The 13,666-nt window shown below is 39.4% G+C and overlaps 1 protein-coding gene across 13 annotated transcripts in view; it reads right to left on the minus strand.

Annotated features, from left to right (window-relative positions):
* nrcama (neuronal cell adhesion molecule a) overlaps nt 1–13,666 on the minus strand; it is an 84,236-nt gene that overhangs the window by 33,176 nt on the left and 37,394 nt on the right. The window lies entirely within an intron of this gene.

The raw sequence follows: 13,666 nt of genomic DNA on the forward strand, positions 1-13,666 counted from the left end.
GAAAGACATTTCCCCCAGATGATGATGAGTCTGGTTCCTCTCAAGGTTTCTTTCCCATATCATATTTTTATCCTACATCTTTATATTCCTGTAAAGCTGCTTTGTGACAATGTCCACTGTTGAAAGTGCTATACAAATAAAATGGAACTGAATTGAACTTTTCCTCACAGGCATGTAATCATCTACACTGCAACTAGCCAGAAATGGAGCTTACCTAATATTTACAGAGCTGTGCTGCTTGTGTAGCCTGGTAACCAACTTAAAGTCCAGGCTTTCAATCAATCTGTAATTAAACAGTGTGTACACAGCAACAGCAGAGGGACTGTCCAGTTTGAAGGTATTTTTTTAATTACACTCCAGCCTTTCCTCTGAGTTGTCATTGTACAACAAATATTGTACTGTTAAACTTAGAAACAGATGTGTAGCTGTTGGTTCGCAGGTACTCTTTTACTACAGATATTGATATTTCTTCTAAATACACTATATTGTCAAAAGTTTTGGGACGTCTGCCTGTACATGCACATGAATGTAATATGGAGTTGTCCCGCCATTTGCAGATATAACAACTTCAACTCTTCTGGAAAGGCTTTCCACAAGGTTTAGGAGTGTGTTTATGGGAATATTTGACCATTTCTCTAGAAGAGCATTTGTGAGGTCAGGCACTGATGTTGGCCAAGAAGGTCTGGCTTGCAGTCTCTGCACTAATTCATCCCAAAGTTGTTCTATCCGGTTGAGATCAGGGCTCTGTGCAGGCCAGTCAAGTTCCTCCACACCAAACTCACTCATCCATCTCTTTATGGACCTTGCTTTGTGTACCGGTGTACAGTCATGTTGGAACAGGAAGGGGTCATCCCCAAACTGTTCCCACAACTTTGAGAGCATGGAATTGTCCAAAATGTCTTGGTATACCGAAGCACTAAGAGTTCTTTTCACTGGAACTAAGGGGTCAAGCCCAACCCCTGAAAAACAACACCTGAATTCAATGATTTGGAGGGGTGTCCCAAAACTTAGTATATATAAGTGTACCATGTAACTATGTATACAATTCTATGCATCTGTCATAGTTTCTGTGTAATTAGTAAGCAGGTATGTTTAACTGGAAAGCCAGCAGTTCATACACATGCAATTATCCTCAACCTGAAAAAAATTTCTAAGCTTTTTTCTTCTCATTTGCTAACAACTGTTCAGATATACTACTTGAAAAAAAGGCAGGAATACAAGCAAATTTCCACCATTTCCACTTTTATTATTATTTACTATAGATGTTGGGCATTCCTGATAAATACAGTTAAATAACGTGTTAAATATATACTTAGCTAATGTAAGCTAAGCCAAGCATACATTTTATTTCACTCAAATGAACTCAAAAAAAAAAAAACCCCTTCATTTACCTTTGCCTCAAGTCTAAATGAAGTGGAGAGGATGTGAGGTTGGGAGAAGGGAATGAGTTTTTAAGGTCATCTTGGAGAGATCAAAACACCTAAATGATCTATTCCAGATTTGTCTATCTATTTCCTCGTCTCTTGTTTTACTGGGAACAAAATTAAGGCTGTCCTTGGTGTATTTTTCAACGATAATACACAATAGTTTACTCTGAACTCCAACGGAAAAAGTGTGTAAGTTATCAGCGCTGGTAATATAAAAGGTGCACATTTAAGGAACAGCAGGTAGTTCCAGGCAGGTATGGACCACATTACAGCTCCTTATCACTTTAAGTAAAAAGTTAGCTGACTTTCCACCACAGCACACAGCTCTAACAACAAACTGACAGACAATTTCTAGTTTATTATTGCAGATAACAAAAAAAGAGTATTCACAGGCTTTTCTGTCTCATTAATGCAATCTCACAGGCTCTCATACTCTTTCTTATCTTATCAAAGAGCCATTTGAAGCTGGATCCAGTCTCTCCTTATTTATAGCTATTTGGCAACCATAGGCTCTTCTGCTACTCACTATAAACTCCTAGGATGCAAACATCACTGTGGAGACCTTCTTTCTTTCTTTCTTTCTTTCTTTCTTTCTTTTCCTTATTTTTTCCTTATCTTCCTTCCTTCCTTCCTTCCTCTTTTTTCTTTCTTTCTTACCTTCCGTCCTTCCTTCCTTCCTTCTTTCTTTCTTTCTTTCTTTCTTTCTTTCTTTCTTTCTTTCTTTCTTTCTTTCTTTCTTTCTTTCTATCCTTCCTTCCTTCTTTCTTTCTTTTTACTTATTTTTTCCTTATCTTCCTTCCTTCTTTCTTTCCTTCTTTTTTCTTTCTTTCTTACCTTCCTTCCTTCCTTCCTTCCTTCCATCTTTCTTTCCTTCTTTTTTTCTTTCCTTCTTTTTTCTTTCTTTCCTTCCTTCCTTCTTTTTTCTTTCTTTCCTTCCTTCCTTCTTTTTTCTTTCTTTCTTATCTTCCTTCCTTCATTCCTTCCTTCCTTCCATCCATCTTTCTTTCCTTCCTTCCTCCTTCCTTCCTTTTTTCTTTCATTCTTTTCTTCCCTCTTTCTTATCATCCTTCCTTCCTTCCTTCCTTCCTTCCTTCCTTCTTTCTTTCTTTCTTTCTTTCTTTCTTTCTTTCTTTCTTTCTTTCTTTCTTTCTATCCTTCCTTCCTTCTTTCTTTCTTTTTACTTATTTTTTCCTTATCTTCCTTCCTTCTTTCTTTTCCTTCTTTTTTCCTTATCTTCCTTCCTTCCTTCCTTCCTTCCTTCCTTCCTTCCTTCCTTCCTCTTTTTTCTTTCTTTCTTACCTTCCTTCCGTCCTTCCTTCCTTCCGTCCTTCCTTCCTTCCTTCCTTCCTTCCTTCTTTCTTTCTTTCTTTCTTTCTTTCTTTCTATCCTTCCTTCCTTCCTTCCTTCCTTCCTTCCTTCCTTCTTTCTTTCTTTTTACTTATTTTTTCCTTATCTTCCTTCCTTCCTTCTTTCTTTCCTTCTTTTTTCTTTCTTTCTTACCTTCCTTCCTTCCTTCCTTCCTTCCTTCCTTCCTTCCATCTTTCTTTCCTTCTTTCTTTCTTTCCTTCTTTTTTCTTTCCTTCCTTCTTTCTTTCCTTCTTTTTTCTTTCTTTCTTATTTTCCTTCCTTCATTCCTCCCTTCCTTCCATCCATCTTTCTTTCCTTCCTTCCTTCCTCCTTCCTTCCTTTTTTCTTTCATTCTTTTCTTCCCTCTTTCTTATCATCCTTCCTTCCTTCCTCCCTTTCTCTCTCTCTCCTTCTCTCACTCACTCACTCCCCAATAACTGCAGATCAACAGCTCAAGCCTCTGTTACTGGTTCAAAAATGACATTTAGGAATTAGCACCGGTGGCTTGTGGTGAGATGAGTAAGAAATGAATTCTACACAAAAAAATATGTTTAAAGGACAATCTTGTAATAAAACATTTGCACAATCTACACAACTGTGGTAATTGTAGTATAAGTGGAAAAATATAATCATCATAATCATTCGGTCATCACAGGGGCATTAGCACTTCAGTTGTGCTTAACTTTTCTAATAATTCCACAGCCTGTTGTCCGTTATTCCTTAAATAAACGGCACTGTGTATGTCTGCAGTGTGATATCATGTAGCGCTGATAAAATCACTATATCACACAAGCCTACAAATAAAGGCTGTTTCATGTTTCACCATTCGACACAACGGCAAAATATCAACAACGAAAACAAATTATTGAAGTAAAAATTTTCAAGCTGGATATCAGCATTTCAAGTCCATTCAGCATGATGGAACTGAAAAAGCCATCACTAGTGTAACCTAAAAAAAGAAGAGAAGCAGTTGCTGCAATCACTTGTTCCTGGTTACCATGGATTCCAGAAACCACATTCTCCTGCGAGAAAAACTTTGCTCTTCAAAGTCAAATAGAGAGCAGAATGCAGCTGCCAATCACATAAAGGGCTTCATTGTTGCCAGGCAGTGTGAATGTCCCATTACGCCGTTAATCAAGAGAAAGCAAGCAAATTCAGACTCACCAAACCCACCTGACACTGCCTATTCACGATGTCTGGAGGATTCAAAGTGTGCAAATGTCAAAACAAGACGAGAGAGAAATATGAAGAGTGTGCGTCAGTGATGTAATGAAGGAAAAAGGTTCACAGCACTCGCACCTCCATTAGCTACTGTTCCGCTCGCGGGTTATTTATTAGCTCTACTTTAGCTTGATGGTGTTTGCAACTTCCAGTTAATGTTAAGAATTAGATGGAGAAGGTAGAGCTTTCTACCTTTCTACAATGTCTCCTGAATTCTAAGAGCAATATAATAATGGATGAATAATACAGCAGATAAAGAGTCTTGTCTGTAATGGCGTTAAATTGGGCTGGCTTTCCAGTCGTGATGAATACAGACTTATTGCATCTCAATTAGCTCCCTAGTTCACTAGTCAGGGCATTGGTCAGGGAGTCGGCCATTTTAAGGGAAAAAAACAAAACAAAACTAAACCCACAATGCACAGTAAAAAAAAAAATAGGAAGAATAGATGCTCACTATATTCCGTGACTGGAAATGAGGTCATATTTCCTGAAGCGTTTCAGCTCGAAAAAACGGCGGACAAACCCTCAGCCAACTTCGTCTATAAATGTACCAGGTAACGTTTATCGTAAATCTCAAATGATTACTTTCATTTGTGATTTTTTATCTTTAATTGCAGTTTGTTTGAGCTGAATGAAGTGTTTTTATATTTTTTTTAAAAATCCACTAGCTAGCCTACGATCCTTCTTGAAGCACCATGACAAAAGCGCATTGTGATTAAGCTAACAAATTTTTATTACATACAAAACATAAATATTAAAAGCCATTATAGAGTCATTAATCATACTGAGTCATCAGTGTCCTAATATGTAGTGAGCTAGGGTCCTTACCACTGCCCAAAATTATGTACATGATATACAGGTTAATGTCCTAGGGAGCTAGGGAGCTGACTGAGACTGCCCCACTGCTACACCGACAAGAAGATCGTAGTCTTTATCAGATGTAGCATTTGCCTCGCCAGCTGGATGTACACAGCACTAACAGGCTCACCGAGCTCCTCATGGTAAATTTCATTCCCCCAGTTCATCAGCTTACAAATTTTCAGTGACACATTCATTACGCAGCAAAGCACAAAGGCGCAGAATGAAATCTTCACACATTTCAGGAAACAATTAGGCTGCAGCAGGAATAGGTCCTTGTGCTAGACCAGCATCGACACATCACATTGAGTGATCAAGCCTAAACAGTGCAGAAGCTAATTCGATTTGTATTATGCTAATATGAAGCCATCTGCATAAAACAACATGACTTTGTTTCTAGCAGATGTGCTGGCTGAAGCCAATCTGTTCATCTTGCGACATTAAAATATCAGAGCCGTCTTCGCCGCATGCCGTGAAAGAGAGACATGCCATAACCGTGAACTGCATCGGCACAGACAGACCTGTTCATGCTCTGCGATTCTATTATATTGTGTGCTATAATAGCGAGTCTCAATATGCGGCGTCTGATACGGCAAGAGGCAGTTCAGCCGGCATGCATGTCCCCATGTTCTCTTATCACTGCAGGGCATCGTACATTCAGTGGTATCCTCTGGGACTTTATGTATTTGTTTGGTGCTGGCTAATTTAGTGCTAACCCTAAAAGCAAAGCTGGAGGCATGGAGTCACAATGTGGAAATTTCATTTGCCTCAGGCACTGAATCAGAGGGGGAGGGGGATCACATGCACAAACTCACATTTTCATCCATATCGAAAATATGAAAGATATGCTCATCTTTCATCTCCTAGAGAAAACAAGCGCAATAATTCAATATTTATTCTCTTAATCAGTGCATAAACATGAGTCTCCTGCTGTCTGCAGCCAAGAATGGCATTAAAGGTAGTGTAAAAGAACGAGAATCACAACGTGTCACAATGTGTGTGGTTTTAATTTACTGCATTAAATGCAAAAATAATGCATAATATCAAATATCACAGACAGAACTCCTGACATACAATCCTCTGTCCTTGAAAAAGAAATGCTGAATTATTGACCAGCAGGATAACAGGAACGTGTTCAGACTTAACAAAAAATCCAATATTTCATTATAGAAATGAGCGTGTGCACTGAGCGATGCTCAGGGAAGAGCTGCAGTCAGTGTATGTGGCACTTCTTCCATCTAAATCCTGCACATGTAATTCACATCAAAGCTCTCTGGCAATGCAGTTATAAATCAGTTCAATCAGGCTTGTCATGTATATCGAAAAGGTCTGAAAAAGCGAGGAGATGAGAGTTTGATTACTTTGTGCCTCGTATCATGCTTTGTTTAGCGTTCTATGAAACTGTGCATTCTATTTACTTCCATGTACAACGCTGTTCTGCTCGTGAAATCGTTAACCCATTGTCATTTCCCCATACTGGCTCTCTGTGCATCTGTACATTATTTAAATGAATGCACATGTCAGGGACACATGGCTCTCCACATTCACTGAAGCAGAGAGTCATTAGGGGAAAGTCCTCCAGTGCCCAAATCAGCAGGGAGTCATGTTCAATCAGAAGTGCAATCAAAAACGCTGTCACACGCGCGCACACACACACACACACACACACGCACAGAATGAGACTGACTCTCATTACCAGCATCATACTGACATTTTACTGCTCTGTAAAAAATGTGACACTTTTCTTCAAGATGGACTCCTATCAAAAATGTATTTAATCCTGGATGGTTGTGCTTATAAAGATTTGGCTCAAATGTTACCACAAACGTCTAAGGTAAGTGGATAATTTGTATTGATTGGAGAGAAGGGACTGGTTACCTATGAGCGCAGGTTGCAATTTGGAAAAATGGTCCTTTACCAAAGCAATCCGCTGACAGGTGGATCTGTGAGCAAACTAGCCTGTGATCACTGATTGAAGAGATGACATTACAGCATCCATAGTTACCTAGCTAGATGTGTGCTACCATAACCTACTGTTCAATACAGTCCAGTTGTAAAGTAGCAGCAAGAACTCAGTGGATATGGTGGATGTGGAGCCTATACTAGGAAACACTGGACATGATGCGGGGATTCATCCTGGCTGGGGTCACAGTAGTTTCTAAAGTTGAAGTAAATTTTGAATTCTGAAACATGAACATTTCTCCAGTTTTGGTGAGTAAAACCTCTTTTCACCCATCAGCGTAGCCACAGCATAGTACACCTTATATAACAGCACTGCATTACCAGAGTAGAGCAAATAAGGTGTGGCCCTGACACAGCAGAAGCACACTGAAAGTTTCCAGTCTGCAGATTCATGCATTTTCAGTCCTTCAATCTTCAAACCACTGAATTAAAAAGTAAAGAGCAGATAGTTTGACCAGAAGGCTGCTAATTCCCTTGCTCTGTAGATACATCGCTGTGTTAATAAGATACCGTATAGTCTAGTATTAGGGTATGCACTATACAAACAAAACTATATACACACTTAAGCATAACACCCTTCCTGTGTTCCTTCCCATACTGCTGTACTTTACAATTTTCCTTCACTGCAACTAAGCAGACCAAACATGTTCCAGCTGAAGTGGAAGAACTTGAGACCCCTGACCTCAACTTAACAGAATGATGAACTGGAACACTGACTGCACCCCAGACCTCTTTACTCCTCACAACATCAGTGTCTGATATTTCTAATGCGCTTGTAGCTGAATGATCACAAATCACCACAGCCACGCTCCAACATCTAGAAGAGAGCCTTGTAACAGCATTGTTTTTGGTTTTGGAATGGACACAAAGTGAGTAAAGGACAGGTGTCCACATACCTTTGGCCATATAGTGAATATTGGTCTCTTGGCTTTAGTAGGTTGTACTACATCCAATCAACAAGCCTTATTCTAATATGTGAGTGTAACAAACCCAGTCAAATGGATAACCTCCTCATTTCAAATGTCCCTTATACAGAATCATATATTTCTAGATTTTCTACAGCCATACAACAACAGTTTTATCATCAGACCCACACAATACTGGGAATTTACTGGGGGAAAAAAAGCACATGCAACTTTCACGACCAGATAAAACATTATAGTTTCTGTTTACTATACTTGCATCCAAAAAGGCATTGTGAATATCAACAAAAAAAGTTTTATGAAAATTACAAAAGGATTACCTGTTAAATAATTCTATGTTATTTATTGCAACTAGTTATTGCGTGTCATCAACATAGAAAAATTCTTCATTTTCCTTTCTTCTGTCTGCTTCCTGAGAAACTTGTAGATTTCAGGTTCCCAATTCTAAACATCCAATGTTACAGAAAGAATATTTAATATCATTCCTTCCAGAATAATATTAAATAAATGTGATTTTTTTAAATCAAAATTTCTTTGTTGTATATTATTTTAATCGAAACATATTCTCACTAGAGAGGCTTAAAAAATTCTACACTGATTTTCGAAAGCCAATACAGACCTGCATATCTTCAATTATTTAAAATCTTTCAAGCATTAAACTCTTTAAATTATTAACCATCTTCCTGGTGAATCAAGCATATCGGGAGTTTTCCTCTTTTTTGAAGATTATAGTTGGTCTGTTTGAAGATTCTATTAGTGCAATCTTCCCTGCTACTCCTCTTATCTACACAGACGGCTGTACAAAAGCATTCCATCGAGCGCAGGCCCAGCGTACGTCTCTCATAAGCCTCTCATTAGATTTTATAATTGCAGAGGGGGTATGCAAATCAGAGAGATGGTTAACATATGAATCGGGGTCCTGTAGTTCATGGAATGCACTTGGGTAAAAACAAGCTGGTCTCCTTTTCATGGGCACAACAACACACAAAAAATCCATATTATACTAATGAACAATGATCAGCATTGGTGTTTGGTGTTGTTTGTAGTGTTGTTTTCCCGGCAGCTTTTGAACTCGGTGAAGGTCACGCTGGTTTCGTGAAAACACGATTCACCATCAGAGCTTACGTCATTTACATTAAACTGTGATTATGATTCAGCATGATGCATGAAATAATTTCCAGCGCTTTCTAAAAAAGGATCTGTCTGAAATACATACTGTCATATCAGGCTCATATAATCTGTGGTTGTATTAATTTAAAGAACTGTTCATAAAACAGCCTCCAGAAAGCCTGAAAGACAATGCCAAGACATGTCGTTTTACAACTACGGCTTTTTCTAAATGTTTTCTCAGGGGGGGGGTATTCACTACGCTACGTAAAACTCATTGATATTCCCCAAACTCTCTCTGGCTCTGTTCACAACATCTCTCAGATTGCAGATTGCTGTTTGTTAGAATCCTAATCGCTGGAACTGTATTAACAAAAGGCCTTGTTCGCATGCAAAACAAAGCAGTAATTCTGCATCCGGACTGTGTGACTGTATGCTGCCTAATCAGATAAATTGCAGCAATACAAAACACAAGATCTAGGCTTTACATTATGTTCCCACAATCAAATCCACTTTACACTCTAAATTCTACAGTTGAAGAAGCCGTGACGCTACACCGAAGACTGCACAGGAGTAATTATAATGTAAACAGACATTAGTTACATGCCTAGTGTTCAAAGGCAAGCTCATTAGACTTTGCTATACTACAGCATGCAAGTAGAAACACTACCACCGCTGTGTCCCCTGACCTTTAAAGCAGCACATCAAATGCAGGATTATGGCTCCTAAATCATTTTGGAAGTCATTAAAATGAGATCAAGGACAGGCGGGGAGCTGAGAGAGAACCGCGCCACTGAAATTGTCCTTAGAAAGCCCTGAGCATTTATTTTTACTTTTGGCCAATGGGACCACGGGATGCTCAGATCGTCAGTGAGCCAGGGGTTATACACAAACACGAGCCAGGAGTCTACAGGAGCACGCTAATGCAAGCATATTCCAGTGAAGATAATAGGGCTCTACATTTGCATATGTAAACAAGTGGATAAGAAAGAGATCGGTACTGTTGTACAGTAATTTTATATGCCTCAACACTTGTGTGTTAAATACACACTATGTTCAAATACCCACATGTTGGATCAAATCAAAATGCTGTCAGAGAAACATGTACACATGGTACAATCAATTAATCAATCAATCTATTAATTAATCAACCAGTGGTTTAGGTCAGGGTACTGGTGTCTGACCATGTCAATTTGTATATATATTTTAGAAGATCCAACCACACAGTTTTACCTTCTTGCCAAACACAACTATAATTTAATTTCATCTCCTGGTAGTTCATGGAATGTTCATGTTTATCCTAACAAGGTTGCCAGGATCCTTTGAAGAAAATCAGCTCCAAACATGACAGATCCTCCATCATACTAAACGACAGGGAATAATTCTTCTTCTTGTGGTTAGATGAAAGAAAACTTTCTAGAAAGATATTCAACCAAATATGATGCTGACATTCTAACTGTACATATGGAGAGTTAATTGGAGATATTGGAGATGTTTCTATCCTTCCAGCTCTGTCTTTAAATTTATGGTTCTTGAGGCAAAATATACTTCCAGGTGGCCTCTAAAGTGGTGCAAAAAAATGATTACAAGTCTTGCAAACACTGGCTGTGGGAAGAATGGCATACTCCATCCCTGTCAACACTAGCCATGGGCATCTGTGAGTTCATGTATTTGGAAGACAGCAGAAAGTTCTGTTACATGGCATGAGTGTCAGGTCATAAATATGCACTCAGCAGTGTCTTGGAGGAAGCACCTAGTTTGGTAGGATGCACATGTTTGGTAGGTGTCATTTGATAGGGTTCTAGTTTAGGCTGCATTCGAAATCTTAGCAGCAACAGAAAATGTTAAGCGCAAAGTGACAACCATTCGAAAAATAGAGAAGGCAGAAATTGAGACTGAGAAAGAAAATCCTTCGAAATAAAATGTAAATAAATATACAGTAGATCTCATTTTTCTAATGAACAGTGTGGCTAACTGCATTCCCCAACAATGGAGCATCAGCAGACCGAAAGCACTGGCAAAGCTGTTAGTCAGCAGATCCTAAAGCTCATGAGAAAAAAGGCTCAGATGTAACAGATTAAAGTTACCGGGAAATCGCTGTGCGCTCACACACACACACACACACACACACACACACACACAAACTTAATGGACTACATGTGCATGAAGTGTGTGTGTCTGTTCAGAGATTTCTCTGTATCTTCATGTCCATTCAGTGTGTGTGTGTGTATGTGTGTGTGTGTGTGTGTGTATGATCAGAGACTTCTCAGAAACTGCATTGTAACCTGTTACACTTACGTTCAGCTCCTTCAATATGCTTTTAAAACACTGTCCTAATGAGTATAAAAGCAACATAGAAGTAACATAGAACATAACAGATTGTGATGTTAATGTGGGGGGGGGATGTGTCATACAGTGAATCTCTGCTAAAATCAGTGACCTCAGGCCTTTTAGCAGAGCCTATTCACTGCATGTGTCATTCCAGCACAATCCGTAATCAATAGGCCCTTTTTCCTCCTGAGCTTTAGGATCTGCTGACTAACAGCATTGCCGGCGCTTTCAGGCCTGCTGCTCCATTGTTGTGAAATGCAATTACCCGTCTATTCTCAACATATCACGAATCAAAGGGACTGGATAAGTGATAACTCAGTAGTAAAAAGCGTCCTAGTCGAAAGTAGAAATTGTGGGTTTGAAACAATAAATTATGATTTACAGCATTTACGTCAACAAACCTCTTCGATGAAAAATATGCAATTTAATGTTCCACCTGTTGGTTTTTCTATACCAGTATATCATTTAGCTGGTGCATACGAAAAATCAGCCATACGGGAGCGGCTGCACCTGCTCACTTAAACAGATCCTCTTAGCCATCTTCTTCCCTCGAAAAGTGCACGTAACCATGGCAACAAAAAAAACTTGAGAGAATGTAAATGGCCATCTGGTGCAGTCATAGTCCCTAAAATAAAATTGCGTGTACATGAGGATGTACTTTAACTCGGTTTTTCACCACGCAGTCATTCTTCTCAATCTCAAAAGACTCCCCTTTTTTTATGGACTCGTTCCCACCTGTTCTTCTGAAAGGTTGCGCTAGAGGTGGTCTACGTCCTTTGCTCCCACTTAACAGTCAAACAGTATATTCCCAGTGGCAGGAAATACAATCAAATGGAGTGAAGACCTCTGAAACCCCTCTATTGTGCGCGAGAGCTCTCTGCCACACAGGGTAGAGCTATATGTAACAGTGGAAGGCGGCGTTCACTCATTAGCTTCTCCCCATTTCATCCCTGTCTCCATTGTGCCTCGCTTGCACAAACCGGACTCCCTGATGAAGAGGAGAAGAAAAGGCTGTGAGAACTGCATGATCGAGAGCACGAGTGACAGAGAAATTCATTATAGTAAGAGGGAGAGTGAAAGGATATGTACCGTTTCGAGTTCTTTAAATGTATGTAACTATGTCTAAGCTCAAGTGATATCGCGTCTGTCGTAGAAAAAAAGACGCTAAAAAACCCAAGCACACGTCACACAAGTGATCAATCACACCGGGAGCCTGAAGTGTCACTGTGTTTGTAATGAAATAATCCAGTATCCAGCATAAGAATTAGTAAAGGTCATGGCACAGGGCAAGTCCAGCCACTCCTTAATCTTATTCAGTTCCTCTTTCAAACTGTGAGAAAATGAAATCAGTGCTTTCTGCATCCCGCAAGTGTGTGGGAGAATCAGTTCACCTCCCAGTGGCAACACCTAATCAAACATACTGGATTAGCAATGCAATTAATGGCGAATCTTTTCCCAATCACAGCGCTTCCGTTATTGTGCGGAAACTTCTTGAAATTGTGAGCATGATGTTGAATCTTAGAAGGTTAAGTAGAGTGAGACCTCATTTGCCTCAAATCCTTAACTAATTAAAATCCATAATTACTATTTTTGGAAATTGCCTCTGGCAACTTTGAGGAACACTTTAGTTCAGGAATATTTCCTTGCTTTTTTTTGTCTAGCAACAAGTCTAACAATGCTCCACATTTAACACTCATTACTGATTGCAGGAAAGCACAATCATTCGTATGCAAAACATTTCCGCACAGCCTAAAGAGAGTAGCAATCCTTATTCCTCAGTGCAATCAAGTTTTAACTGTCCTATGCAATCTACAAGCTATTGACCTCTTTGAGTTTCAAATATGCAGGATATACACGTTTCCTAATTTAAAGCTGAAGTTAACAGACCGCTGATCCCGAGGCTTTGTTGATGTGCACTGGTCAGTTGAGTGACCTTGTCTAATGTGCATCTATTAGCCAATGAACCGTTCACGCAGCCAGGGCACTTAATGGACATTTCAATGGCTGTGGGTTCAGTCACTGCCCACTGGATATTGATTGACACTCCACAAGTATATGTCCATCAGTAGCTTGTTTTTTTAGGTCATGCTTGTGGAACCGCTCACAGATTGTTCACACATGGTACAGATGCAGTGTTAGATGATGTTTAACAATCAAAACGTGAATGGATAATAGCTGTTAGAAGGTTCAAACCATCAACAAACATCAACTAAGTGCTGAAAATTGATAAGAAAAGAGCTGCAAAACCTTACAGACTTTTAAACAGTGAGCTGTATGAATTGTTCATAGAAGCACACCACAAAATAGCTATATTATAGTGACAGACAAGTAAAACAGGAGAAACCAGGCATCATGGGTAGGAATAGGGGTTGGGTAGCAAGCCATGTGCTTTTAAGGGTACTGACCGAATTACATCGGTATTACAGAGTACACATTAAATCAGTCGGTGCCTGAGAACGCATCTGGTCACCGTGCAAAAGAGAGACCACG

Source organism: Hemibagrus wyckioides, linkage group LG14, assembly GCF_019097595.1.
Source record: "Hemibagrus wyckioides isolate EC202008001 linkage group LG14, SWU_Hwy_1.0, whole genome shotgun sequence".
In the NCBI taxonomy this organism is placed as follows: Eukaryota; Metazoa; Chordata; class Actinopteri; order Siluriformes; family Bagridae; genus Hemibagrus; species Hemibagrus wyckioides.